General features: G+C 40.8%; 1 long non-coding RNA gene across 1 annotated transcript; it reads right to left on the bottom strand.

Annotated features, from left to right (window-relative positions):
* Positions 1 to 12,380: 12,380 nt before the first annotated feature.
* LOC146275270 (uncharacterized) lies at positions 12,381 to 16,716 on the bottom strand. The gene is made up of 3 exons (XR_014766338.1): positions 16,610 to 16,716; positions 16,275 to 16,355; positions 12,381 to 15,473 (listed from the first exon to the last, which is right to left on the bottom strand). It is a non-coding gene; the product is annotated as an uncharacterized LOC146275270 (long non-coding RNA).
* Between the last annotated feature and the right edge of the window lie 9,060 nt (positions 16,717 to 25,776).

The following is a 25,776-nucleotide window of genomic DNA, read 5'->3' as shown; positions in this document are numbered from 1 at the left end:
ATAACTAACCACCCCCTCCATAGTTCTGATATACTGATTCTACAATTCTATTGGTTGCCGGTAAATGAGAATCCAATATTTGTATTTGAATAGTACTACAACTAACATTTTTGGTATTAGTTATATCACCCCAGATTTGTGTGTGTGTGTGTGTGTGTGTGTGTGTGTGTGTGTGTGCGTGGGGCCTGCGGGTGCTTGTGTTATATCTTTAGCACTGAAAAACTTATTTAATAGTTATCATCCATAAAGTGTAGACGTATATTTCAATAAATAATTATTAATATAATTATTGTAGTGCTACTGACTTTACATTACCTCTGAACACTACTTGAATGAATCATCTTTAAAACAAGATACTTACATTTATGGTTATGAGATTAATGAAAATCCATCATCATTATTCCTTAATGGCCCTGTTTGATTTGTGTGGAGATTGCATGATTGTTTAACAAAGTTTTGAACTTTAGTTCTTTAGTTTTGATTTGTTTTTAAAGCTTACATTGTGTGTGTGTCTACTAAATTATATACAAGAATACAAAACAATCAAGTGCAATCATGAGTGTGAGTCTGTGTATGATACATCTGTATATTAATATTTTACATGTTCTGTCTGTATGATACATTTATATGTGAATATTCAAAATGTTCTCAGCCAATGACTTACATTTCTTTCACAAACATACACATATGTACACACTTTCACACAGAATGCGAATTATACAATCACATGCGGGGGGTCAATTTCTTCTCCAGGGCGTGTATTGACCCCAACCTGTGTACCCCCTTTTGGGGGGGTCAAAGTCTTAATTAGGGAGTCAGACCCTCCCCAACCCCCCCCCCCCCCCGCCCCCCCGCAATTAGTTCCTCCGCAAAATGGCAAAATATTATAAAAATGTACATTGTAGAAAGTCAAGAGTTGGACAACAGGAGAGCAAAACTACTTAATGTTGGGCCAACTACAATAGGCTGAATGGTGATTTGAACTCATGAGCATAAGGTTACATGGCAGCCTCTCTATCCTCTCTGCTGCACACCAACTGCTGAGAATGTATGAGTAGAAAGGGCAGCATATTAGCTTTGGTCACCTTTGGTACAATGGTTAAGAAACGGTTGACATTTCAAAGTGGAATTGCATAAAATTGCGCATGGTATTTCATAATGATGTCATCCTGTTTAACTAAACAGATATTCCAATTTAAGACAGGCTAAAATACTGCAGCTGGGTTCAAACCTACAACCTTATACTTTGCAGGTCACTGTCCCAGTCCATTGAGCTGTTCTCAGTGTTTAATATTGTCATGTTCAGTTACTGTATAAAAAAGTAAGCTGTTTCTTCTGTGTTAAGAGTTGTTAGATTCAGCCAAAGTTTAAACTACTCAAATTCAATCATATTTTGACATCCCAAGGTGAAATTGTTGATGGAGCTTCAGAGTGATGTAATCTTGAACCCAATAAGGTTTGAAAACCATCAGCCAAAATAATATTTGATTTATTGACACAAATATATTGAGGCAATGTGTACATTTACATAAATACACCCATCTCAGACATTTTGTATTACACTTCTCATTCCATTTCACCCCATATAATAATACACCTGGCCCCACACTATCCCAATCCATGCCGTTCACTTCCCTCCCAGTGCAAGTCACGCAAAAGCAGAAATGCTGTAGCGGACGCGTGAGGTTTAGATGACGACCAAAAATTGCCTCCCACAGTCAAAATACATTACTCGCAACACTATTTCCAGAATTTCTCAAAAATGGCTTGAAGACCACTTTCCAGAACCACAATCAACTAAATATCAAGAATAACCTCATTGGCAAAAGGTTTATGGCACAGCCAATGATCAACTCCTTGAGGACAATAATGTACAATAGCTGACTCTCACTTCCCATTAAACCACACAACATGCACGCTCAGGGTGACCAACAAGATTATTTTAACTAACAAACAACAATATTACAAACATCTAACTGAACGAACGCAACATCTGAAATCCCATGCATAGCTGTTGTAACAGCTATGACTATTTTCCACAAGTTTTGGCGTTTTTTGACATGCTGCACTGCATGCTGGGTACCCAAGAGCGCTGATGCTGATGATCTAGCTGTGCTAAGACCTGTGTGTTAAGACCTTTTAATACCACTTCCAATTGAAATTAAAGACCAAATTTACGATGGAAATACAAATCCATCAAAGTGGAAATATACATTCATCTTCCCAAACACTGATGTCTGTTCAATATGAAAAGTGTGGTAAATTGACAACAATCTGTAGAGTTTAAGAACATTGACTAAATGTGTGTAATGCAAAAGGATAACACAAAAATGTAATTGCTGTCCTAAATTATATTTTTTATTACACAATGGTGGAGCAGAAACTAGCAATTCCATGAATCCCATGGAAACAAAGGAAAATGTGTGAGATGTACTGATGTGGAGCACAAATCATCCAAGAAGCAGTACTTCTCTTGAGTGGTTTTTATTCAGATGACTAATCATTGGGTTCACGTCAAAAGTCTATAACTTGAACTGGTTTCATTACTTAAGACACTAAAAGTCAGCAGTGTGGCATGCTGGGACATGGAAAGGATTAAACATTTAGACTTTCATCAAAGTATAAAAATGCTGGTTTGTCCTTTTTCATCAATGTCCTCAAAAAAGCAGTCTGCACAGCTACTGTGTCTGTGGGGTGACTGTCTGTCTCTGGAGGGCTGGCAGGCAGGGGCAAGCAGGCAGTCAGGGCAGGCCAGCTGGATGAAGCTGTCCTGGGGTCAGGGCTGAAGAGAAGCTGTCCAGCTAGAGGGGGGTAGTCCAGCAAGGGATCTGTTTTTCTCTCAGCATCCTCTGTTGAACTCTGTTGAGCAGGCCTCTGCATGACCCTCCAGACCTGTAAAAGTGAAGAAAAGTTCCATGTAATTTGTGAAAAATTTAGCTTTTTACATCTACACTTGACATAAAATACAGTTTTTACTGTGAAATGCAGTGGCATTACTTGAACTTGAATCCAATTGTGTTGACCTGATGGAAACCCGGCCATGCAAAGTCACTCAAAACATTTGGCTCAATTCCAGCCTCTGGCAAGAGTATTTAGCTCTAAACTGGTCAATATATACACATCTGACCAAAGACCAGCTCGACCTTTGCCTGTAAACAGTGATTCTGACTGTCAGAGACCTTTAAATAGGCTGATCGAGTGAAACTAGCCTGGCTAACTTGGTTGCTTTCTCAGAAAAATGACAAATGAAATTGGCTTGTTTTGAAAGATCCTATATACTGGCTATCATCAGCTAAAGGTCTCAAAGTGCTCAAACCTTCACCATAATTAAAGAGTAGTGTACTTTCACAAACCCAATCATTGATTCTAGCTTAAAATGTGTAAAAATAGGACTTACCAAATGTGAATGTCTCCAACACGGCTACCAGGCGATTCCAGTTGAAAACAACAATGGCCGCCGAAAAGAATTTATATAACGTAACGGCGAGCTGCAATTGGAAGCTAAATGAAACTGGAGCTAAATTCCAAAGGTGGGGGCTTGGTCAGCACACCATTTCCGTTTTTGTGTCTCGCCAAGCTTGCGCGTGTCAAGTAGGTTGACCACCTGTCCCTCTTTGCGCTGTATCGCACATCATTTTCAATATGCGACGTGCGGGACAAGGGGTACATTTGATGTGCGACACAACGCAAAGCGGGACAGGTGGTCACCCTGGTGTCAAAGGGCAGGATGAGTCTGTGAGAATCTGGAGCGCGCGCGCTGTGGAGCAATTCACTTGAATTCAATCATATATTGACATACCAAGGTGAAATTGTTTATGGTACTTCAGAGTGATGTCGTCTTGAACCCTATTAGGTTTGAAAGGCAATCAGTCAAAATTATATTTGATTTATCAACACAAAGATATTGAGGCAATGTGGACATTTACATAAATACACTTCTATATACACTTCTATATACTGCTCTATTGGATTCCACAGGTCTCACTCAGGTGGTTTCTAAACCTACCCATCTTCACTCGCATACATTGGATTTAGTTCTCACACGGGGAATCAAGATTAGTGACATCATTGTCCACCCCCACAATCCTATATTATCAGACCACTGCCTGGTTACCTTTAAAATGGATCTCTGCCAGAGCCTTGGAGGCACCCAGAATATTTCTACTAGCCGCTGCATAACCCCAAACACAGCTATGGAACTGGCTAATATTCTACCTGCTGCACTAGAAGCACTGGACGTCCCAAATAAATCATTAAATGCTAAAACAAGGGATCTGAATTTGGTTCTTCAGTTATCCCTAGATTCTGTTGCCCCACTCAAACCAAGGAAAAGAAAAGACAAGAAAATGGCTCCATGGTATTCAGAGGAAAGCCGCACTCTCAAGAGGTCCACTCGAAAATTAGAGCATAAGTGGCGTACCACTAAATTGGAGGTTTTCCGCCTGGCCTGGAAGGACAGCCAAATTGAGTACAAGCAAGTCCTCATCAGGTCCAGATCAGAATATTTCTCGAAATTGATTAGTAAGAACAAACACAACACAAAGTTCCTATTTGATACTGTTGCAAAACTCACTAAGAAAAGTACACTCTGCGTTAGTTCAGATCTCTCTCCCAATGATTTCTTAGATTTCTTTGACCAGAAAATCTATGCAATAAGGGACAAACTACAGACTAGGCCTGGAGGAGTGGCCATCAACACAGAATTTGACTCTATACCCAGCATGCTGCATGTTGAGGCTCTTACCCACTTTAACCCTATTTCTATGGAAGCGTTCATCGAGCTGGTAGATTCCTCGAAACCCATCAGCTGCCTTCTTGATCCCCTCCCTGCCAAACTTTGTAGGGAACTTCTCCCTATTATTGGACCTTCCATGCTTAGTATTATTAATGAATCTATTGTAACTGGACAAATCCCTGACAATTTCAAACAAGCTATTATTAAGCCCCTTCTTAAAAAACCAAACCTGGATCCAGGTTGTATTAGCAACTATAGGCCAATTTCAAATTTGCCATTTCTCTCCAAAATTTTAGAAAAAGCTGTGGCACAACAGCTAACTGAGCACCTCTCCTCAAATCAGCTTTATGAACCTCTCCAGTCTGGATTTCGTCTTCACCACAGCACTGAAACTGCATTAGCTAAGGTAGTCAATGATCTATTATTAGCCTCTGACGCGGGCTCTATCTCTGTTCTGGTTCTTCTAGACCTTAGTGCAGCATTTGACACTGTGGATCATGAGATTCTCCTGGAGCGTATGGAGAACTATGTTGGGATCTCTGGTACTTCACTTCAGTGGTTTAGATCGTATCTATCTGATAGATCACAATATGTCCACTATGATGGTTGCTCATCCAGGAGCACTACTGTAAAATACGGAGTACCACAGGGTTCAGTTCTAGGCCCTCTGTTATTTTCACTCTATATGTTGCCTTTAGGAAACATAATTAGAAGCTCTGGGGTAAATTTTCACTGTTATGCAGATGATACTCAGCTATACATGTCCATAAAGCCTGGAGAATTTCCACATGCTATGGAAAAATGTGTTTCCGGGTTGAGAACTTGGATGACAGCAAATTTCCTTCTTCTTAATTCGGATAAAACCGAGGTTCAAATTTTCGGCCCTAAAAAATACAGAAATAATTTATCCAATCTGACCTTAAACTTAGATGGTGTCAAAGTATCTCAAAGCCAGTTGGTAAAAAATTTAGGAGTCACATTGGACCCAGACCTTTCGTTTGAGTACCATATTAAACAAATCACCAGAACTGCATTTTTCCATCTACGTAATATTGCCAAAATACGAAAATTCCTCTCAAAGGATGATGCTGAAAAACTAATACATGCTTTTGTTACGTCCCGATTGGACTACTGCAATGTGTTGTTCTCTGGCCTCCCAATTACCTACTTGAAAAATTTACAGCGGGTACAAAATGCTGCTGCTAGACTATTGACAAAAACAAGAAAGTTTGATCATATAACATCTACTCTTATCTCTTTACACTGGCTCCCTATCCAAGCCAGAGCTGATTTCAAAGTTTTACTACTAACTTACAAATCTCTACATGGATTGGCACCACTGTACCTCTCCGGTCTCCTTGCACCCTATTGCCCCGCAAGGACTCTAAGATCTCAAGATGCCGGCTATCTGGTAATACCCAAAATTAAGAAAAAAACTGCTGGAGGTAGGGCGTTCTCATATAGAGCACCTCTTCTCTGGAACAAATTACCTGTCTCAATTAGGGAGGCTGATACTGTTTCGACATTTAAAACTAGATTAAAAACGTTCCTGTTTAGTCAATCCTATGATTGTTAAATGTGTGTACTTTCTATGTAAACCTGGGGTGTGCGTTTGCCTATGTGTGTATCACATGTAACTTTTAAATTGTAATTTTAGCTTATGTTCACACTGCCCATTTAAATGTTACAAATAAAGTAAACCTGTTATTGTATATTGTTACTGTAATAGTTCCGTTGCTGTATATTTTAATTGTTATAGTTTACTAGTTGGAGACAACGGGGGGCTGGTTGTTTTCATCCTTATTCGTATAAATATAACCTATTTTAGAGTTGTTTCCCCTGGAACAGATTTCATGTTCCAACCAAGGGGGGCTGTCGCTGTCTTGGTGTGTGGGGCAGCATCACATACCCTCTTAGCTTTGTTAAATTGCTGCACTAGTCCACACTTGACCGGTGGGGATCTCATTCTATTACGACTGAAACTGTTAGCTGCTCCTGGCATTCTCTAATCCCTGTTCTCCTCTCTGTCCCCCCCACACATCCCTTGTGGTGTGGGGGGTCTGAGCTGTCAGGACCTGCCTGGTCGTCGGTCTACCAACGCTGGACCAGGTCGTCAACCGGAAACCAGCCTCCATGACGGTCAACAGCGAGTTTCCAGGTCCCATCCAACGTCTATAAAGCCGAACAATGGATTTTTGGTGTTTTAAAACCCATTGACACTGTATGACTATGTTTAGCTTGTGTTCTGCTCCTCTCTCTTGCCAACCGTCTCTGGAGGAGGGGATCCCTCTCTGAATTGCTCCTCCCAAGGTTTCTTCCATTTTTTCTCCCGTTGGGAGTTTTTCTGGGAGTTTTTCCTTGTCTTCCTTGAGGGTTTAGGTTGGTTGAGGGGCAGTTCTATGGGCGTATGTGAAGCCCTCTGTGACATGCTTGCGTGTAAAAAGGGCTATACAAATAAATTTGATTTGATTTGATTTGATTTGACTTCTTTCAGCCATTTTGTATAGCATTTCCTATTTAATTTGACCCTTTATAAAAACATGTATTCTACACATCTGGAACAAATTCCGCGTCGATTGGATCTATGGTTCATGAGGAGAAGGGTTTTGAAGGTTGTACCAAATTTGGACAGTACAAGAAAATTCATAAGTATGACAATATGCGTCCTTGAGGCTTTTTTGTTCCCGTGAGAAATAAGGTATGCATAGCCATTTTTTTGAGTAATGGGGCGCTGGAGAAATTATGTAGACTTTGGGCGTGTTTTATAGCGCCACCTATGGGAGGACATGGGCCACTAGCCGTCTGGGAGTGACCTGTTGTATCATTGGGCCAAATTGGAAAAAATCTTTTGAGCTATTGGGCCATTTAGCAGAGAAATATAAAAGTAATAATAAGAAGAATACTAACAAAAACAATAGGTTTCCTCCTCCCAGAGGAACCCTAAATATTGGATGTGGGTGGAGGGATGGTTTAGTTGCAGGTGTGTGTGTGTGCATGCGTGCGTGCACACACGCTGCATGATACAATCTGATTTCAACAGATGAACTTTTAGGGCTTGGCGGTATGGCCTAAATGTGTATCACGGTATAATTTTTAAGCAAAAATTATTGGTATTTATCACAATATTTTAGTTATCCTCAAAATGTCATGACACTCCAATCCGCACTGCAGCGGCTAATCTACCACACTCGGACAAATTTGGATTGGGTAACTCCGGTGTGTCACTGTCACGAGTTGAATTTTGCAGCGTTTAATTGACATGGAAGATCGACTTCCCAGGAGTGTACGCGTTCAACAGTACCCTACGTTTCATGTTTCAGATTCAAAACTTTTTTTGTACGGTTTCAATTTATTTTATTTTTTTTCAGTTTCAGACTTTTGGCTGCGATTTTGCATAGAGGGCTTGGCTTCAACTCAGAGAATTATGAGTGACAGCCTAACAAAGAGGCAGAAGAGTCAGCAGTCGGCATGGCGTCCACTCCGCCAACCCAGTCTCATACTGCATATCTATGACCAGTGCCGGTCCTAGTACATTGGGCGCCCCAGGCGAGTTTATCACTTTTTAAAATCTCCACAGCCCACCCTTCCATAGCTGGCAAGAACCTGGTCTGTATAGACTACATTTTATATTTCCTGTGTGTGTGTGCTTTTTTTTCTTATTATTTATATTTACAAGAATGCTGCTTGGTGTTGGTGGGAAATAATAATTATTGGTTGTAATTTAGAGGTGGTTGAGGTGAAAATTACCCTACAAAAACGTATAAAAAATACACTTGGAAGCTGATATCTGTCTGAATGATGACGTATAATGGATAAAGAGTTAATGAATGATAGAGACGTGTGATAGAGTCGCATTTTCTGTCAGAAATGGATGGGAGGGATTTGAGTATAAACTGCACGCAAAACAGCGATTTTGTGTCTTAGATACGCAGAAGTATGAGACTGGGTTGGCGGAACAGACGCCATGCCAACTGCCGAGTCTTCTGCCTCTTTGTTAGGCTGTAACTCATAATCCCGCCTCTGAGTTGAAGCCACGCCCCCTACGCAAAACTGTGGCCAAAAGTCTGAAAATAAATAAATAAATGAAAAAAATAAAATAATCTGAAAACATGAAATGTAAACTGTGAAAATATGAAAGTGAAAAATGAAAATTAATAACTTACTCAAAATAATTCCAGAATTTAATCGAAATTGTATTCAACCTGGAAAAAAATTGGTACACTTATTTTTTCTTTGAATACATGGTTTTATTTTTCAAGTTTTCAACCAAAACTGACATTTTCAATGTAAATTTTTAGTTTTTCGACTAAAGATTTGTTTTTCGAATTAACAAAACTTTTTGCCCTGATTTAGCTCCATAGGCTTTCAGGTGGTGAAAGAAATTGCTAGCGTTTCCACCTTTGGCTAGCACAATTCGACGAAACAACTTACAGAGTAGGCTACTGTTTGTTGGTCGATGTCGGATAACTTTAAACCAAATCATTTCCAAACGACAGAGGCTCCATTTTTTTTAACCAATTCTTCTTTGTTCGGCAAATCAACCCCATTGGCGTTATTTTGAGACATCATTAACGCTTGCTTACACTTGCCAACAAAAACAGTTTACTCATATGAATGTTTGCTTCCTCTAGAGTTGCGCCAGCTTGTTTGTTGACTCATTGGCTGGCACAATGCGTGCAGCGTCAATTCTGGAATGTTTTTTTTTTTTTAAGATACAAATTTGAACTAGCCCACTAGGCAGTATCACTTGACTTACATTTTATACCAAACAGAAACACTTTACTAATACTTTTATTAATATAACATAATATCCATGATATGGCAAAATCCATATCATGGCACAATGCAATACCGGTATTCGCATTCATACCGGTATACCGCCCACTCCTACTTACACTACATGAACCCTGTACACACCTTCCTATCTGTAATTTACAGGGCCAACATTACCCAAACTTACACCCTCACTACAACCTATAAATATGTTTAGATGGGGGTCAGATGGCTGAGCGGTTAGGGAGTCGGGCTATTAATCAGAAGGTTGTTGGTTTGATTCCCGGCCGTGCAAAATGACATTGTGTCCTTGGGTAAGGCACTTCACCCTACTTTCCTTGGGGAGAATGTCCCTGTACTTACTTTAAGTCGCTCTGGATAAGAGCGTCTGCTAAATGACTAAATATAAATTTTACAGTTTGATGTCACTGTCAATGTTTATTTCTTCAGAAAGAAGTGACACCAATGTACTGTATAGAGTAGGCCAACTCACCTAATGACATGTTGTCATGCTCTTTCTTTTACATAAGTCAGGTACATTACAGCAAGAACCAAAGAAGACTTTCAGAGAAATGCCTCTATGCATTGTCTCTAGGTATACATAGTATATGAGCCTGTACAAAGTGTCTAAAATAAGTAACCATAACAACAGGGATGCAGTCAAAGCCTCCCTTTACAATTTTGATAGACTTAAACAAGATAACTTATATTTACAACAATGAGTGACTTAAATATTTATTTTAACCTATTTGAAAAATGTTAATTTTCTGAAGCTAACACAGTTACCTTGCCCTTACATTTGCTGCAATGTCATTCGATGACCAAACATTAGACGCCAGTTCGTAACGGCAAAATGTCACAAAATGACGTTGCCAGTCCGTAACCGCAACGTCCTGGCAACGTGATTTTGTGACATTGTCAGTTGGTAACCGCGACGTCCAGGCAACGTGATTTTGTGACCTTGTCAGTCCGTAACCGCGACGTCTAGGCAACGTGATTTTTTTACGTTGCCAGTCCGTAACCGCAACCTCCTAGCAACGTAATTTTGTGAGGTTGCCAGTCCGTAACTGCAACGTTAATTAAGTAACCTTTATTATATGGTAACGACAGTACGAGCGTTCTGATTGGCTAATGGGTAATCATGCCAGCTGCGTATTGACCTCATCGCTTGTCTGTGGTCTGATACAGATTATTATAGCCCTGCTCTGACGTAATTTTCAAAATGAGCGATATCGAGGAGTCAACTGAGTTTTACTATCCAGACGTTACTGAAGACATCAACGGCGACGAAGAAATGCTTAACTTTCTAAAAGAGTCGTTACTAGGGTTCATCCGGTAGGAGGAGACCTATTGTTTTTGTTAGTTTTATTATTATTATTATTAGGGTTCCTCCGGTAGGAGGGAACCTATTGTTATTGTTGGTATTCTTATTATTCTTATTATTAGGGTTCCTCCGGTAGGAATTTCTTCTGAATTGGATTTAGGAAAATATTTGGCATTCATTCAAGTTTTCTCATCTGGGATTTGTTCTGCACTTCAGAAGACTTTCCGAACTCGAAATATCAGTCGTAAATCGGTCAGAGTTGTCTCAAATGCTATTCCTTAAAAAATCACAAGGATCAAAGGAATCGCATTTAAGAAAACTCTCCGTGGTTGAAGTGTTAAGTTATGAGAAATCGTTGGTGGCTGCGTTCAACTATACAGACTATGGCAAGCCGTTTTGTCATTTAACCAATGAATTCTTGATATCCAGAATTACATTTTGGATATCAAGAATTTGAATTTTGGATATCAAGAATTCAATTTTGGATATCAACAATTCGAATTCTTGATATCAACAATTCATTGGTTAAATTATAAAACTGCTTGTCATACTTAGTAAAAAAGCTCAGAATTAAAATTTTTATATCAAGAATTTGAATTTTGGATATCAAGAATTCATTGGTTAAAGTATAAAACGGCTTGCCATAACAGATATCCTCGGATTTAAATAATAATAATAATTAACCTTGCTTAGTGTGCACACTGTTAGATCCAGTGGAGAACAATTCCACTGCTCATCTTACTGGTATGATGTTGCACCGATGCACCTGTGCACCGGTTGCTTTTCGCTTGTTGAACATAACTTGCGTTCCTGTTGTTTTCCTAATTGTGTCGATTCTGACTGCACACATGACTGCTGTTGCGTGTCCTTATAAGGAGCTTTCGGGGCGTGCATGTATGCAAATTCAGGAGCAGCTTTCAACTTAAGAAAACTCTTCCCGGGGAGCACAGCTCAGAAAACTTCTGCTGCGTAGGAACACATTTTGAAGCGTTCATGAATTTGGCGGATGTCTTTTTCTTACGTTGTTTTTCCGAAGCCCGTAAGAAACATTTTAGAAGACACTCAAGAAAATGTTCGAGAAAGAGACCCATTGTCTTTTGGCCTGTCAAAATTTTGAATATCTGCTTAGTTCAACAGGACGACATCTTTCTGAAGTACCACAAACAATTTCACCTTGGTATGTCAAAATATGATTGAATTAGAGCTGTTTCAACGTTGGCTGAATCTAATAATGCTTACCACAGAAGAAACAGCTTACTTTTTTATACAGTAACTGAACATGACAATATTCAACACTGAGAATAGCTCAATGGATGGTAACCTGTAAAGTATAAGGTAGTAGTTTGGAATCCAGCCATTATCTTTTGGCCTGTCATAATTAGGGTTCCTCCGTTAGGAGGGAACTGATGAAGAAAGTGTTTTGTCCGTCTCTTCATAAACGGAGGGACGAAGTTCAGTTGAGTTCTGGATTTTAATAAGTATTTATCAATCTGCAGATTGGGAGAGAAAACCAGACCTCTGACAATAAATGACAACACAACACCAGGCTTAGGTCTCAATCAAGTCTCTCTCCTCTCTGAAAGCCGGAGGACCATCTTTTATAAGGAACAGGAATGTAAACATAGATAGTGACAGTCAGGCTGTAATGATGTTACAACAGTCTCAGAGAAAGAGATTCACAGCTCCCAACACATGACCACTCAAACTACAGAGTTCATAGTTTGAGCTCTCCTTGTAGTCATGACAAGGACCATTTAGCCAGTACTTTCTCCTGATCTCAAACATCTATTAACCCTGAAACATAGACACAATCTACTCTTATTAATAGCAAGCTTACATGAGAACATACTAACTAGTATCCAATGACTAGTTCTCTTGATTAGTGAATAATGTAAGCACACAGGAAATCTAAATTTCTTCCACAGTCCCCCCTTTTGACGTTTAACGTCAACACAACAATCATTCATCAACTGTTTACCTGGGGCCTGCTGCAGTGCCTTACATTTCACAAGTTTCATAACATTTCAATACCTTAACAATCAAACAATACAGTATCTTTTATTACTCAGTACAGCATACATGATTATAGGATTTGAAGAAGTATTAGGTAGTACCCAATCAGGTGAAAAAGTACAAAGTCAATGAAGTGAATATCTTTTGTTTAGTTCTCTAGATAGGGCTCCCAGAAATGACCTTAACCCTCCTTTTATTTTCCTCGTTCAAAGTTGCATGGCATTATACGCTTTGGTGATATTGTAACCTCTGATTCATCATAGTAACACAGGCATTTCCTAGGACTTTACAAAAGAACCAGCTTACAGCTATTCACTTCATCAGCAAACAGCATGACAGTTTATCAACGATTCTAGAAACATAGGCATATTTCTCTCCTGGATATAACCAAGGGTCATGCTCTCGTGAGCTCAACACAGCAGGGTATAGACCAAACACTGTTCATTACATGTAAATTCAGAGCATTTCAAACAGTATACAAGCAATAAAGTAACCATTATCTTTAATTATTGTTAACTGATCTGTGGTTAAAGACAGATCTCTTCAGATTGCATACAATATTGTATATCAATTGGAAAATAGAAGGAGGCAAATGGCCATCTTTATTACATTGGCAAAGTAGTCACTCTGTACTTGAGATTACATATCAGACATGTCCATTATTCTCAGGGCAATACAGTAATCATCAGTTTTGCTTGCTTCTGTCTGTGGCTTGATTTGGGCTACCATAATTTTACTGGCATGCTTCCGAGAGCCTACTGCACAGCACTGTACACAGCAGAAAGTACACATCTTCCAAGCACAAACCACAATCAGCACAACAACGATTAACTCGCCCAATCCAGTGATTACCATTTGAAATATAGTCGAAAAAGAAACCCCAACCAAGGAGGTCAGTCAGCACAATTCCAAGCTTCAAGTTCCCCCAAAGCTGAAATTATCTCTTTAATGTGAGCATATTTGTGATATTAGCAGATTCATCTGGGATAAAAGTACATCAGTCATGACCTAACGAAATAATGGTACGAAATAATAAGCACTCTTATCACATCCCCACATGGTGCCCTTGTTAGCTACATGAGGAAACCAACATGGTGATGTCCTTATACAGTACTTACAGGTCCATCTGCAACAGGCAGTCATGCAACAGGCTGTTAGCATACCTAAACACAGTGTGGTTAAATGTATTTTTTCCAACTAACTTCCCATAATTATTTGAACATTCAATAAACCATATACTACATCTTCTGTGGTATGCTAAAGGTGTATGAATAGCATAGTCAGCAACATCAGGAATTAATGTCACCCATCCAAATGGTATACAAGACAAGTAACATTGAACTCAGATACAATGGAACTTTCAAATCATCCAGTAGAGGGTGAGCATACATAGAAACCGTATCCTTGCATGTATTATTCCCCAACACTCTCACTGTACCACTCTGCCATACACCAAAACCATGCAGATGGGGAATATTCAAGAGATGACTGATTTGTTCCAAAGAACAGTCACATTTGTTACATCCAACCTTACACAAAACCACTTCTTAACCTTACACATATCAGCCATTGACAGAGGGACAGATATCCCTGGATAACTTCCAGGGTGCTTGGGACTCTAACCACAAACTCTGCAAGGTCTGTCCCCTCTAATGCTGGTCCAGTCATTTTTTTCGTCCACGGTAAGGTGTTGTTGTACAGATTGTTCTTCATGTGTGCTTTATGATGAATCTCAATGTCACATCAGTATAATTGGGAGCGTGCAATAGTGACTCTCGGTGTGGCTCATGTATGCGATGTCTGTGGACTCGTGAGTCCAGTATCAGTAAAAGTCTGTCAGGTGTGTGCGTCAGTATGTCTGGATCTCATCTTGCATCGTAGCTCAGGCAGCGGCCTCGGTTTCCTTGAAACAACCGAGGGCCTCTGCCTCAGTATCTTCTCATCCCCGTTCTGGGTTCTGTCATCTGCTTCATGTAGAGGCCGGAGGAAGACTGAAAGTGTCTTCCCCTCTCCAGGCTCCTCTCTCTGGTTTCCCGTCTGGGTGCTGTCATCTGCTTCATGAATCACATATGGGGGAGAGAGGCATGGTAGCAACAGCAGCCCCTCTCTGGCTTTCTCCACATGTGACTCACCTTTCGACGTCTTCAACACCTCCGGGTGGGTGCTCTTTGGGACCTCCTTCTCAGCACCCCTGGATTGGAGTGCTGGATGGCGGGGTCCTGGTTCTGGCTCAAATCGGTCTACTGGACTGGAACCTGCTCCCGGATCAGCTGCTGCAAACGGGTCTCCACCCCCTTGGTGTACTCCTGGAAGAGTAACCCAGTGGGGATGAGGCAAATGACAAGTTGGAGCAGGCACCATTTGGAGGTGCACCAGCTCCTCCACCGGCCTCTGACTCTCCGTTGGAACCCTCCACCGTGTTGTTCGGTGGCGGGGCTGTTTTGCAGTGTGTCGCATGGCTCCATGTTGGACGACCCTCCACTTTCACAGCTGTGTGAGTCACCAAGATAAACAGCTATGGACAGCTCCATCTCGGTGAGAGGCAGTCCTCCATTTGTGCACTTTCACATACACGTAGTCTCCTGGTTGATAGGGATGACATGGCTTCCCAGGCAAGGCAGCTTTCACCTGTGAATGCACAACCCTGGCCACTCTAGTTAGGGCGTAACAAAAGTAACATTGTATCATCCATTTGATGGATATCCATCTGTGTCAATGATAGTGGGAGAGACAGGCAATCTCATTGGTCTCCCTTCAACTATCTTGTGTGGGGAAAGTACATTTCTCCTCTGGGGAGTGGACCTCATGGCCATAAGAGCTAGTGGAAGTGCATCAGGCCACTTCAGGCCTGTCTCCACATATCTTAGCTAGTTTGTTTTTCAAAGTTCCATGTTGCCTCTCCACTGCCCCCGCAGACTGTGGGTGGTAGGGACAGTGGAAATGATGGTTGATCTGGAGCGCTTATCAAAGTTCCTGAACAATTTGACCTGTGAAATGTGAACCTCTATCACTGGACAGTCTTGTGAGGTCCACCACAACATGAAGAGAGGGAATGCGCGTTTCTGGTTGCTGAGACACAAAAAAACAACAAATACAGACCTGGGACACATCAGAGGGCCGCAGCCTTTGCTGCAACATCAGCTCTAGTATTTCCTCTTGAAAAATGTTTTCCTGCTATTGTTAGTATGAGCTTCACACTTAACAACAGTTGGCTTTCTCGGTAATAGCATTAAATTATCAAATCATCTTTCCATTCTTAATTGCTCCACCTGAGGAGTTAATGAAACCTCTTTCTGGCCATATGGCACCAAAATTGTGAGTAACTCCAAATCCATACCTCGAGTCAGTGTGAATATTTACGACCTTGCCTTCTGACAAACAACATGCCCTTGTCAAAGCAAAACTCTTCTTGCTGTGCAGACAGTTTACCTGATTTGAATGTCTCACTGTCCGTGCAGACCGCTTATCCGGAGTTTAGAGAGCCATCCCATGCCCAGGACGAAGATCCATCTACGTACAACACAAGTTCAGCATTATCCCTAAGTTTGTCACAACATATCAGGTCTGGGTGTTAGCACTTTATCGACAACCATCTCACAGTCATGTGGTTCACCATCATCAGGGGTGGGCAACAATGAAACTGGGTTCAATGTGGGGCATCTATGGAATGTAATGTTACTTTGAGTCAAGAATTACAGTTCATACTTTGTAGCTCTAGTGGCTGACAGGTGTTGAGTTTTGGTGCGTAACAGAAAAACACTTACTGCATGAGGAACCATCACTGCCAAGGGCGACCCCAGCACTATATCTGAAGTTGCTTCCACAGATGTTGCCGCAGCACAGACTGCTCGTAAGCACGGGGGGAAACCTGCTGCCACAGTATCTAAAGAACAAACTCACATAGGTGATAGGCCTCTTAAGATTACCATGCTGCTGGGTCAGTACACCCTGGTGTATTCTGGCAGACCGAGAGCTGGCGCTTTGGCCAAGGCCTGTTTAAGAGATACAAATGATTTATCATCTTCAGTTTTCCACAACAAATGAGTATCAGTCTCTTTCCTTTTATCAAGGAGAGGTCTAGCCAACACAGCATAATCAGGGATCTACTAACGACAATACCCGACTGAACCTAGAGTTGTTTTGGTGTAATAGGCTTCGGTATCCATTGGATGGCCTCCCCTCTCAAGCGTCAATAGACACTCTGTACCTTTGAGTGTGTGGCCCAGATACTAGACCTCCTAAGACCATAACTGCAGTTTTTGCCTTTGAGGCCTTGTGGCCCTTCTCAACCAGTGCCTGTAGCACAACAATAGTGTCCTGTTGGCAGGAGGCAAGATTCTTAGAACATATCAAAAAGGTCATAAATATACTGCACCAGAGTAGAGCAGGCTGCGAAGGTGACATCCTGGAGGTCCTCTCATAATGCTTGACAAAACAACGTAGGTGATTCAGTGTACTCCTGCGGTACAACTGAAATGTATAGTAGACCTGGCGAAACGTGAATGCGAACAGTTACTGGCTCTCTTCTGCAATGTGAACAGAGAAGAAAAGCAACCAATAGTCATTCATAGAGCTAGAAAGTAACAGGGTTACTTGCTAAGTATCGTAACAGAGTTAGGCACAACAGGATGTATAACACAGGCATTACCAGCTTATAAACCCATAATAAACTTCCAAGTATTTGATTAGCCTTAAAGGATCAAATTGACCTTAAGTCTACCTATGACTCCTTGTTTCAACAAAGCATCAATAACAGGGACAATACCTTTCCCTACTTCTCTATTACTAGCATACTGAGGTACGGTTCTCAAGAGTCATACTACAAACAATGATAACAATATGATTAGCTCGTGTGGACCACAGGAGCTCAGGCCCAGCTTCTAGCAAGGCCACATCTGCGGTCGCTAAAATCTCTGCATTCCACTGCTGGGGGATGTGTATGGAATTGCTAGGCCAAGTGTTCTTTATCCTAAGGAATAGACAAGAAAAATCTGTAGTGCATATCATTTCGGTTCAGTTTGCACAACAAATTCCTTTCCAACAGATTTATTCGACACCCCATAGTTGAAAGAAATAGAACTCTAACCTCAAGGATTTCAACCAATTTGTTTCTTTACTTCAGAGGATTCTAACCTCAGGGCCTCTAACCCTATTCTTTAGAGGACTCTATCCTCAGGGACTCTAACCCTATTTTTTTGAGGACTCTATCCTCAGGGACTCTAACCCAATTTTTTAGAGGACTCTAACCTCAGGGACTCTAACCCTATTTTTTTTTGAGGACTCTAACCTCAGGGACTCCAACCCTATTTTTAGAGGACACTAACCTCAGGGACTCTAACCTTATTTTTTTAAACATATTATTTTCTTTCCGTTAGAAATTCATTTGCAATGTCATTAATTTCTCAACTTTCTTTCCTGCATTCTCCTGCATCAATGTACAATTATATTTGACATAATCCATAACCATATCAACAGTTTTGTTCTCCTAATGTAGAACCTGTTTCTTAACTTCTACCTGGAGTTCAGGAAACAATCCACATATGAACACTTGACAAAGTGGCACGGGGATGCAGCTGTTGTAATATCAGAAAGTTTTTTTATTTTTTTTATTTTTTTTACATTCTAGTAAGTCTTTCCAGATAATCTTTTGGATCCTCATATTTTCTCTGTTTGCGATCATACACTTTGCTCCAGTCAAGCAACACTCCTCCAGTATTACTACCATTAAACACCAACAGAAATGTATGCTTTATGTTTTCTCAACATACCAGGCTGGAGTTCACCCTATAACCCTTGATTCAAATCAATAAAAGTAGGTATGTTAGCATTGATAGCTATTTGCAAATCTCTTAGAAAATTTTGCTGAGTCCTCTCATGTCAGGAAATCCCTTTCCTAGCTCCCTCAGCTCAGTCACTGACCATGGGCGATAAAGGTACAGAAGCTGTCATACATCAGGGCCTGGATGAACCATAGGGTTCATTGATACCTGGGGGTTCAATTGATAGTCACAGGCCTTCCTGAATAACCTCACCAATCATATTTGTTATGATATGAACCTCGACCTTCTCTTGTAAGTACTGTTCTGGCTGTACCTGACCCGCTGCTTCCCCTAATAATGCATTTTCCCTGTCTCTGGCTCTCCTCTGTATAGCCACAGCTATAGCAACAGCATCATCTTCATTGTCGGTAAATAGGCTACAAATCTTAGGCAGACTCTCTTGTTTAACTTGAGAATTAAGCTACCTTCAGCCTGTTTCACAACTACTGACTTCTCACAATTAGTTTTGGCCCTGTTAGTCTGTTCAAGCAACTTCATGCTAACATGTTCAAGCAATGTCTTGAGTTTCCTCACTCTATGACTTTGTTCAGTCTGATCACCTTTTAATAATGACTTTTCTGTTCATCTCGTCTCTGTCTGAATAGACTAGCATTCTATCAGAATCAGTTTTAGCTTGATCTGACCTTACTATCTCAAGAAAATGCCATATCGTCTCTTAGATTCAGTTAACCATATCAACATTTGCCAGCTTTAATATTGTTTACACGTCCGATTTGTTTCCTTGACTTTCAGAATGGCCTTTTAAACTCCAATATCTTTACATCAAACGTTTCCTCCAGCGGAAAACAATGTCTCGAGTCATGATTAATCCACGCATGCAATCTCTCAATACTTGAAACTTCTTGAATTCCATGTAAATCACACATATATTGGGCTGGACTAACAACGTCTCTATCGCTCCCGTACTGGAAGCTAGATTACCCATACTGAATTACAATGTATCTGAATACAAAGTATCTGTAACAAACCTCATAACTGTAGGCTATGTCACCAACTTTTATGATTTACTGCAACAAGAATCACACAGCACTTTAGAATATCGTCACAAAATCACATAGCACTGTAGAACAGTCGCACAATCTGGTAGCACTGTAAAACGGTCACAATAATAAAGAATAAGAGAACTACAACATCATGTGGTTGTGAACTACAAATAAGGCCCTTTTCAAGCCAAGCTATCCTCGCCCTCCGGGTGCTCCATCATGGGACACGCCTACAAAGACCCAACTCTTTGGGAACGCGCATACAATAATTTCCACAACTCCGTTACCTCATAAGTAACAAAAAAACACAATTCGTGCTTAAAAGAGACGAGTTAATTCATAAACTGCCAGTCTGTCTTTCCCTTAGTATTTGATTGTGTCCCTCGCTGATCATGAAATGCCAAGCTTGTTAGTTAAAAGCCTAACTGTCCCTTTACATTGTCAAAGTATCCCTAACTAAGCCTTTGACCGCCCACCTACTGTGCTTGGTCTTAAGAATAGCCCAAACAAAACTTAATACAGTTACAATATAAACAAAAATAAAAGTCCCAATAAGATCTCTGTTCAAAAGAGAAAAGCCCAACACAAAAAGTTATACAATCCAGTTCAACTTAATACAATTCAAACAAACATAATATCTCTGTTCAACTAAAATTTTCAGCTGTAAACATGCATAAAAAAATAACACATACCTTTCCTTGTTTGGTTCACCCCTGGTCTGTATCTATAAAACCATAACTCTCTGTTAACAGATCCTTTACCTCAGATCAAGAGTATATGGTCCGTATTCTCTGTTAATAGATCCTTTACCTCAGATCAAGAATACAGATTCTGTTACATTCTTTTTCAATACTTCCCGCGACCAGGGTTCTTGTACGCTATTAGAGTTTGCCAACTCTGACCTAGACAAAGTAAAAATAGCAAGTCAATTTAATGACCCAAATTTACTAAACCAAAACTCTACCTAAACTAAACCTAATATTATCTTCCTCCTGTTGAGGCCTAGCAGACTCTGGTCTGCTAAGACCAGGCTCCCAACGGAAAGTCACAATAAAAGGTTCTTAAATTGTTTACGTTACCAGCATCGCAGAGGGACAGCAGGTGCACCAAGCATAAAGCAGTCCATGAATGGGGTTTTGGAAAAGGATCCCCTTACCATTTTGTTTTGTGCACCACGGGTTCTGCTTTATACTGGTGCCGCCGTGGGTCTCTCCTGGATCTGGTTCTGCAATCCTGCTGCTCGACAACGCCAATTGATGAAGAAAGTGTTTTGTCCGTCTCTTCATAAACGGAGTGACTAAGTTCAGTTGAGATCTGGATTTTAATAAGTATTTATCAATCTGCAGATTGGGAGAGAAAACCAGACCTCTGACAATAAATGACAACACAACACCAGGCTTAGGTCTCAATCAAGTCTCTCTCCTCTCTCCTCTCTGAAGGCCGGAGGACCATCTTTTATAGGGCACAGGAATGTAAACATAGATAGTGACAGTCAGGCAGTAATGACGTTACAACAGTCTCAGAGAAAGAAATTAACAGCTCCCAACACATGACCACTCAAACTACAGAGTTCATAGTTTGAGCTCTCCTTGTAGTCATGACAAGGACCATTTAGCCAGTACTTTCTCCTGATCTCAAACATCTATTAACCCTGACACATAGACACAATCTACTCTTATTAATAGCAAGCTTACATGAGAACATACTAACTAGTATCCAATGACTAGTTCTCTTGATTAGTGAATAATGTAAGCACACAGGAAATCAAAATTTCTTCCACAGAACCTATTGTTTTTGTTAGTTAGGGTTCCTCCGGTAGGAGGAAACCTATTGTTTTTGTTAGTATTCTTATTAGGGTTCCTCCGGTAGGAGGATTCAACAGGTCACTCATTACTCCCAGACGGCTAGTGGCCCATGTACGCCCATAGGTGGCGCTATAAAACACGCCCAAAGTCTACGTGATTTCCCCAGCGCCCCATTATTCCGAAATGCCTGAAAATTGGTATACATGCCTTATTTCTCATGGGGAACAAAAAAGCCTCAAGAACTCATAAGGTCCGCCATGATAGATTTTGCTGTACTGTCCAAATTTGGTACAACCTTCAAAACCCTTCTCCTCATGAACCATAGATCCAATCGACTTGAAATTTGTTACAGATGCGTAGAATATATGTCTTTACATAGGGTGACATGGAATAAGAAATACAATACAAAATGGCTGAAAGAAGTGTTTTTATGTAAATGTCCAAATTGCCTCAATAACTTTGTGTTAATAAATCAAATATAATTTTGACTGATTGTCTTTCAAACCTAATAGGGTTCAAGACGACATCACTCTGAAGTACCATAAACAATTTCACCTTGGTATGTCAATATATGATTGAATTCAATTGAATTGCTCCACAGTGCGCGCGCTCCAAATTCTCACAGACCCATCCTGCCCCTTGACACTAGGGTGACCACCCGTCCCGCTTTGCGTTGTGTCGCACAGCATTTTCACCCCTTGTTCCGCACGTCGCATATTGAAATGCTGTGCGCAAAGAGGGACAGGTGGTCAACTTACTTGACACACGCGCGTGCTTGGCGAGACGCACACACATCCTTTCTGGAAATGGTGTGCTGACCCAGCCCCACCCTCACCCTAGAATCAATGATTGAGTTCGTGAAAGTACACTACTCTTAAATTATTGTGAAGGTTTAAGCACTTTGAGACCTTTAGATCTTGAGTTTGAAGTGACGGAAAACGGAACTCGAAAAGTAGCTAGCTTTTTCCCTCGGTGTAATTACAGTACTGAATCATGTAGGTTAGCATCTCGGCGAATTCATCAAAAAGCTAGAGGAGGGCAGCTTTTAGGAGAACAAGCTGTTCCCCACAGACCTGTCGGCTCAGAATTTTGATTTGGCTCGTGAAAGTCTTTGTAATAAGCCTATGCGCCAGGGAGACCGCATAGGCTTAGGCGGCAGCCATGTTTTGGTCGCGTCATGTTCATAAGTTCACCATTTCACAGTTCGGTCGACACCCAAAATGTCAAGGAGGGCAGCCTTTAGGAGATGTGGGAATTGTGCTTTTAGCCAGATGCTCCGATTATTTTTGTGATTTGTGGAAAACTTGCAAGTGGAGTGAGACTGCGTCCCGGGGGTACATTGTTTTGACTTAGCCTCAGTGACAGACTCGGCTCGCTCACTCACTGGCAGTGTGTAAACAATATCGTAATTCACAAAATTCTAGCCCTAAAACATCAGGGAGGGCTGCTTTTTGTAGACAAGAGTCTGCTGAAGGTAGCCAGTATATAGGATCTTTCAAAACAAGCCTATTTCATTTGTCATTTTCCTTAGAAAGCGACCTACGTTAGCCAGGCTAGTTTCACTCGGTCAGCCTATTTAAAGGTCTCTAACAGTCAGAATTACTGTTTACAGGCAAAGGTCGAGCTGGTCTTTGGTCAGATGTGTATATTGACCAGTTTAGAGCTAAATACTCTTGCCAGAGCCTGGAATTGAGCCAAATGTTTTGAGTGACTTTGCAGGGCCGGGTCTCCATCAGGTCAACACATTTGGATTCAAGTTCAAGTAATGCCACTGCATTTCACAGTCAAAACTGTATTCTATGTCAAGTGTAGACGTAAAAAGCTTCATTTTTCACAACCGACATTTTCTTTTACAGGTCTGGAGGGTCATGCAGAGGCAGCTCAGAGTTCAACAAGAGGATGCTGAGAGAAAAATAGATCCCTTGCTGCACTACCCCTTCAGCCCTGACCCCAGGACAGCTTCATCCAGCTGGCCTGCCCTGACTGCCTGCCTGCAGGCCCTGCTTGCCCCTGCCTGCCAGCCCTCCAGAGACAGACAATCACCCCACACTTTTTTGAGGTCATTGATGAAAAAGGACAAACCAGCATTTTTTTACTTTGATGAAAGTCTAAATGTTTAATCCTTTCCATGTCCCAGCATGCCAAGCTGCTGACTTTTAGTGTCTTAAGTAATGAAACCACTTCAAGTTATAGACTTTTGACCTGAATCCAATGATTAGTCATCTGAATAAAAACCACTCAAGAGAAGTACTGCTTCTTGGATGATTTGTGCTCCACATCAGTACATCTCACACATTTGACTTGTTTCCATGGGATTCATGGAATTGCTAGTTTGTGCTCCACCATTGTGTAATAAAAAATATAATTTAGGACAGCAATTACATTTTTTGTTATCCTTTAACATTACACACATTGGGCCCTATCTTGCACCCAGCGCAATTGACTTAGTCAACGACGCAAGTGTCATTCCAAGTTTGCACTCGACGCAAAGCCAACTTTTCTCTCCACAGACGCAAATCAAAATGACTTTGCGCTCCCGTGGGCGGTTCAGCGAAAAAGGAGGCGTGTTCCGGCGCAAACGTTCCCTGGTGCTATTTTGCAGTTTCCCGAAAACCAATTCCGCCACTGACCAGGAAAAACGTGGTTTAAAGTCAATGGCGCGTTATTCAGATGCTATTTTAAGGGCGCAAGCTTGGTCCGTGCGCACTGCTGGCGAGGCCAGGGTCTTCTTTCTGCGAAGCTAAGTTACTTTGTTTTGATTTATGGCGTGTTACATTTCTTCAATGATTATAAAAATATTTTCATAAGAAATTTCTATGTATGTGAACTTCATTTGTAACAACGGTAGCGATTTCCTCCCATGACTGTTTGAACCGAAGCTAATTTGGTTAGGTTTCTTCTCCCATGCCCATCAGAATCAGAATTCGGTTTATTCGCCATGAAGCTTATGTTACACAAATACTCGATTTGCTGTGGTAGGAAGGTGCAAACAATAAACATATGCTGGTATAAATTAAGTACATTACTTAAACTAATTCTAAGAACTAAACAATTTAAAAATATAACAATAACAAAAATAATATATATATGTAAAAATAAGAATAATAATTTGAAATATAACTGCAAGCAGTAATGGCGGATTCCTCCAAACACTGCGAACCATTGAAAAATGTTTATTTTTGACAAATTGTAACTGTATAGAAAAATGTATGCTGCAGAATTACCAATGGCATACCAAATCTGAAATGCAATACCATCAAGATCCACAAGGGCCTTTATTTCAAGCCAGTAAGTGAAGGAAGGGGGCTTGGTGAGCTTATCCATTCCAGAAAGCCTTGTATCTTTATGCATTAAGGCGTGGCCTGTAGCGCCACCTATGGGTAATGGTGGACCATTTGTGGTGTGGTAGTTACTCTTGGCCTATACTATTAGTGTTTCAGGATTTTAAAAACTTTTTACCATTGCATATAAAATCGGAAATGCAATACCAACAGGATCCACATGGGCTTTGGGTAAAGTGTGGTAGTTACTCTTGGCCTGTACTGTCAATGTGTCAGGATTTGGAGACCTTTTTACTATTGCATACAAAGTAGGAAATGCAATGACACCAAGGTCCTCAAGGGCCTATGCTGATATTCAAGGAATGAGTGGGGGCTTGGTCAGCCCACACAGTCCTGATATGTTGCGTGTGTGTCTTGCCAAGCCCGCGCGTGTCAAGGGAAGAATGAGTGTGTGAGAATTTGGAGCATGCGCGGGGAGGAGCAGGGGACACATTTCATTGTAAATTTCCCTAGAAATTAGCCAAGCATGCATGTTTCAAAGATTCACCAAAAATCGACCTTTCATCTTAGAGTCAACTTTTTCTCAGATTTGTGTACTAAACATTCTCAAGAGTCTTCATATGAACTTGTTTGACTGGCTTACGTGTAAAGCATTGCGAACCATTGAAAAATGTATATTCTTGACAAATTGTAACTGTATAGAAAAATCAATGCTGCAGAAATGCAATAACATCAACATCCACAAGGGCCTTTATTTCAAGCCAAGAAGTGAAGCGCTTTAATCTTCACAAGAAGTGAAGTGCTTTGTGCTTTAGGGCGTGGCCTGTAGCGACACCTATTGGTAATGGTGGGCCATTTGTGGTGTGGTAGTTACTCTTGGCCTATACTATCAATGTTTCAGGATGTTTTTAACTTTTTACCATTGCATACAAAATCGGAAATGCAATACCAACAAGATCCACATGGGCTTTTGTTAAAGTGTTGTTGTTACTCTTGGCCTTTACTATCAATGTTTCAGGATT

Source organism: Hypomesus nipponensis, chromosome 8 (assembly GCF_054491055.1).
Source record: "Hypomesus nipponensis isolate SF chromosome 8, ASM5449105v1, whole genome shotgun sequence".
Taxonomy (NCBI): domain Eukaryota; kingdom Metazoa; phylum Chordata; class Actinopteri; order Osmeriformes; family Osmeridae; genus Hypomesus; species Hypomesus nipponensis.
Note: the sequence above shows the minus strand (reverse complement) of the source record. Positions and strands in the feature narration are given on the sequence as shown.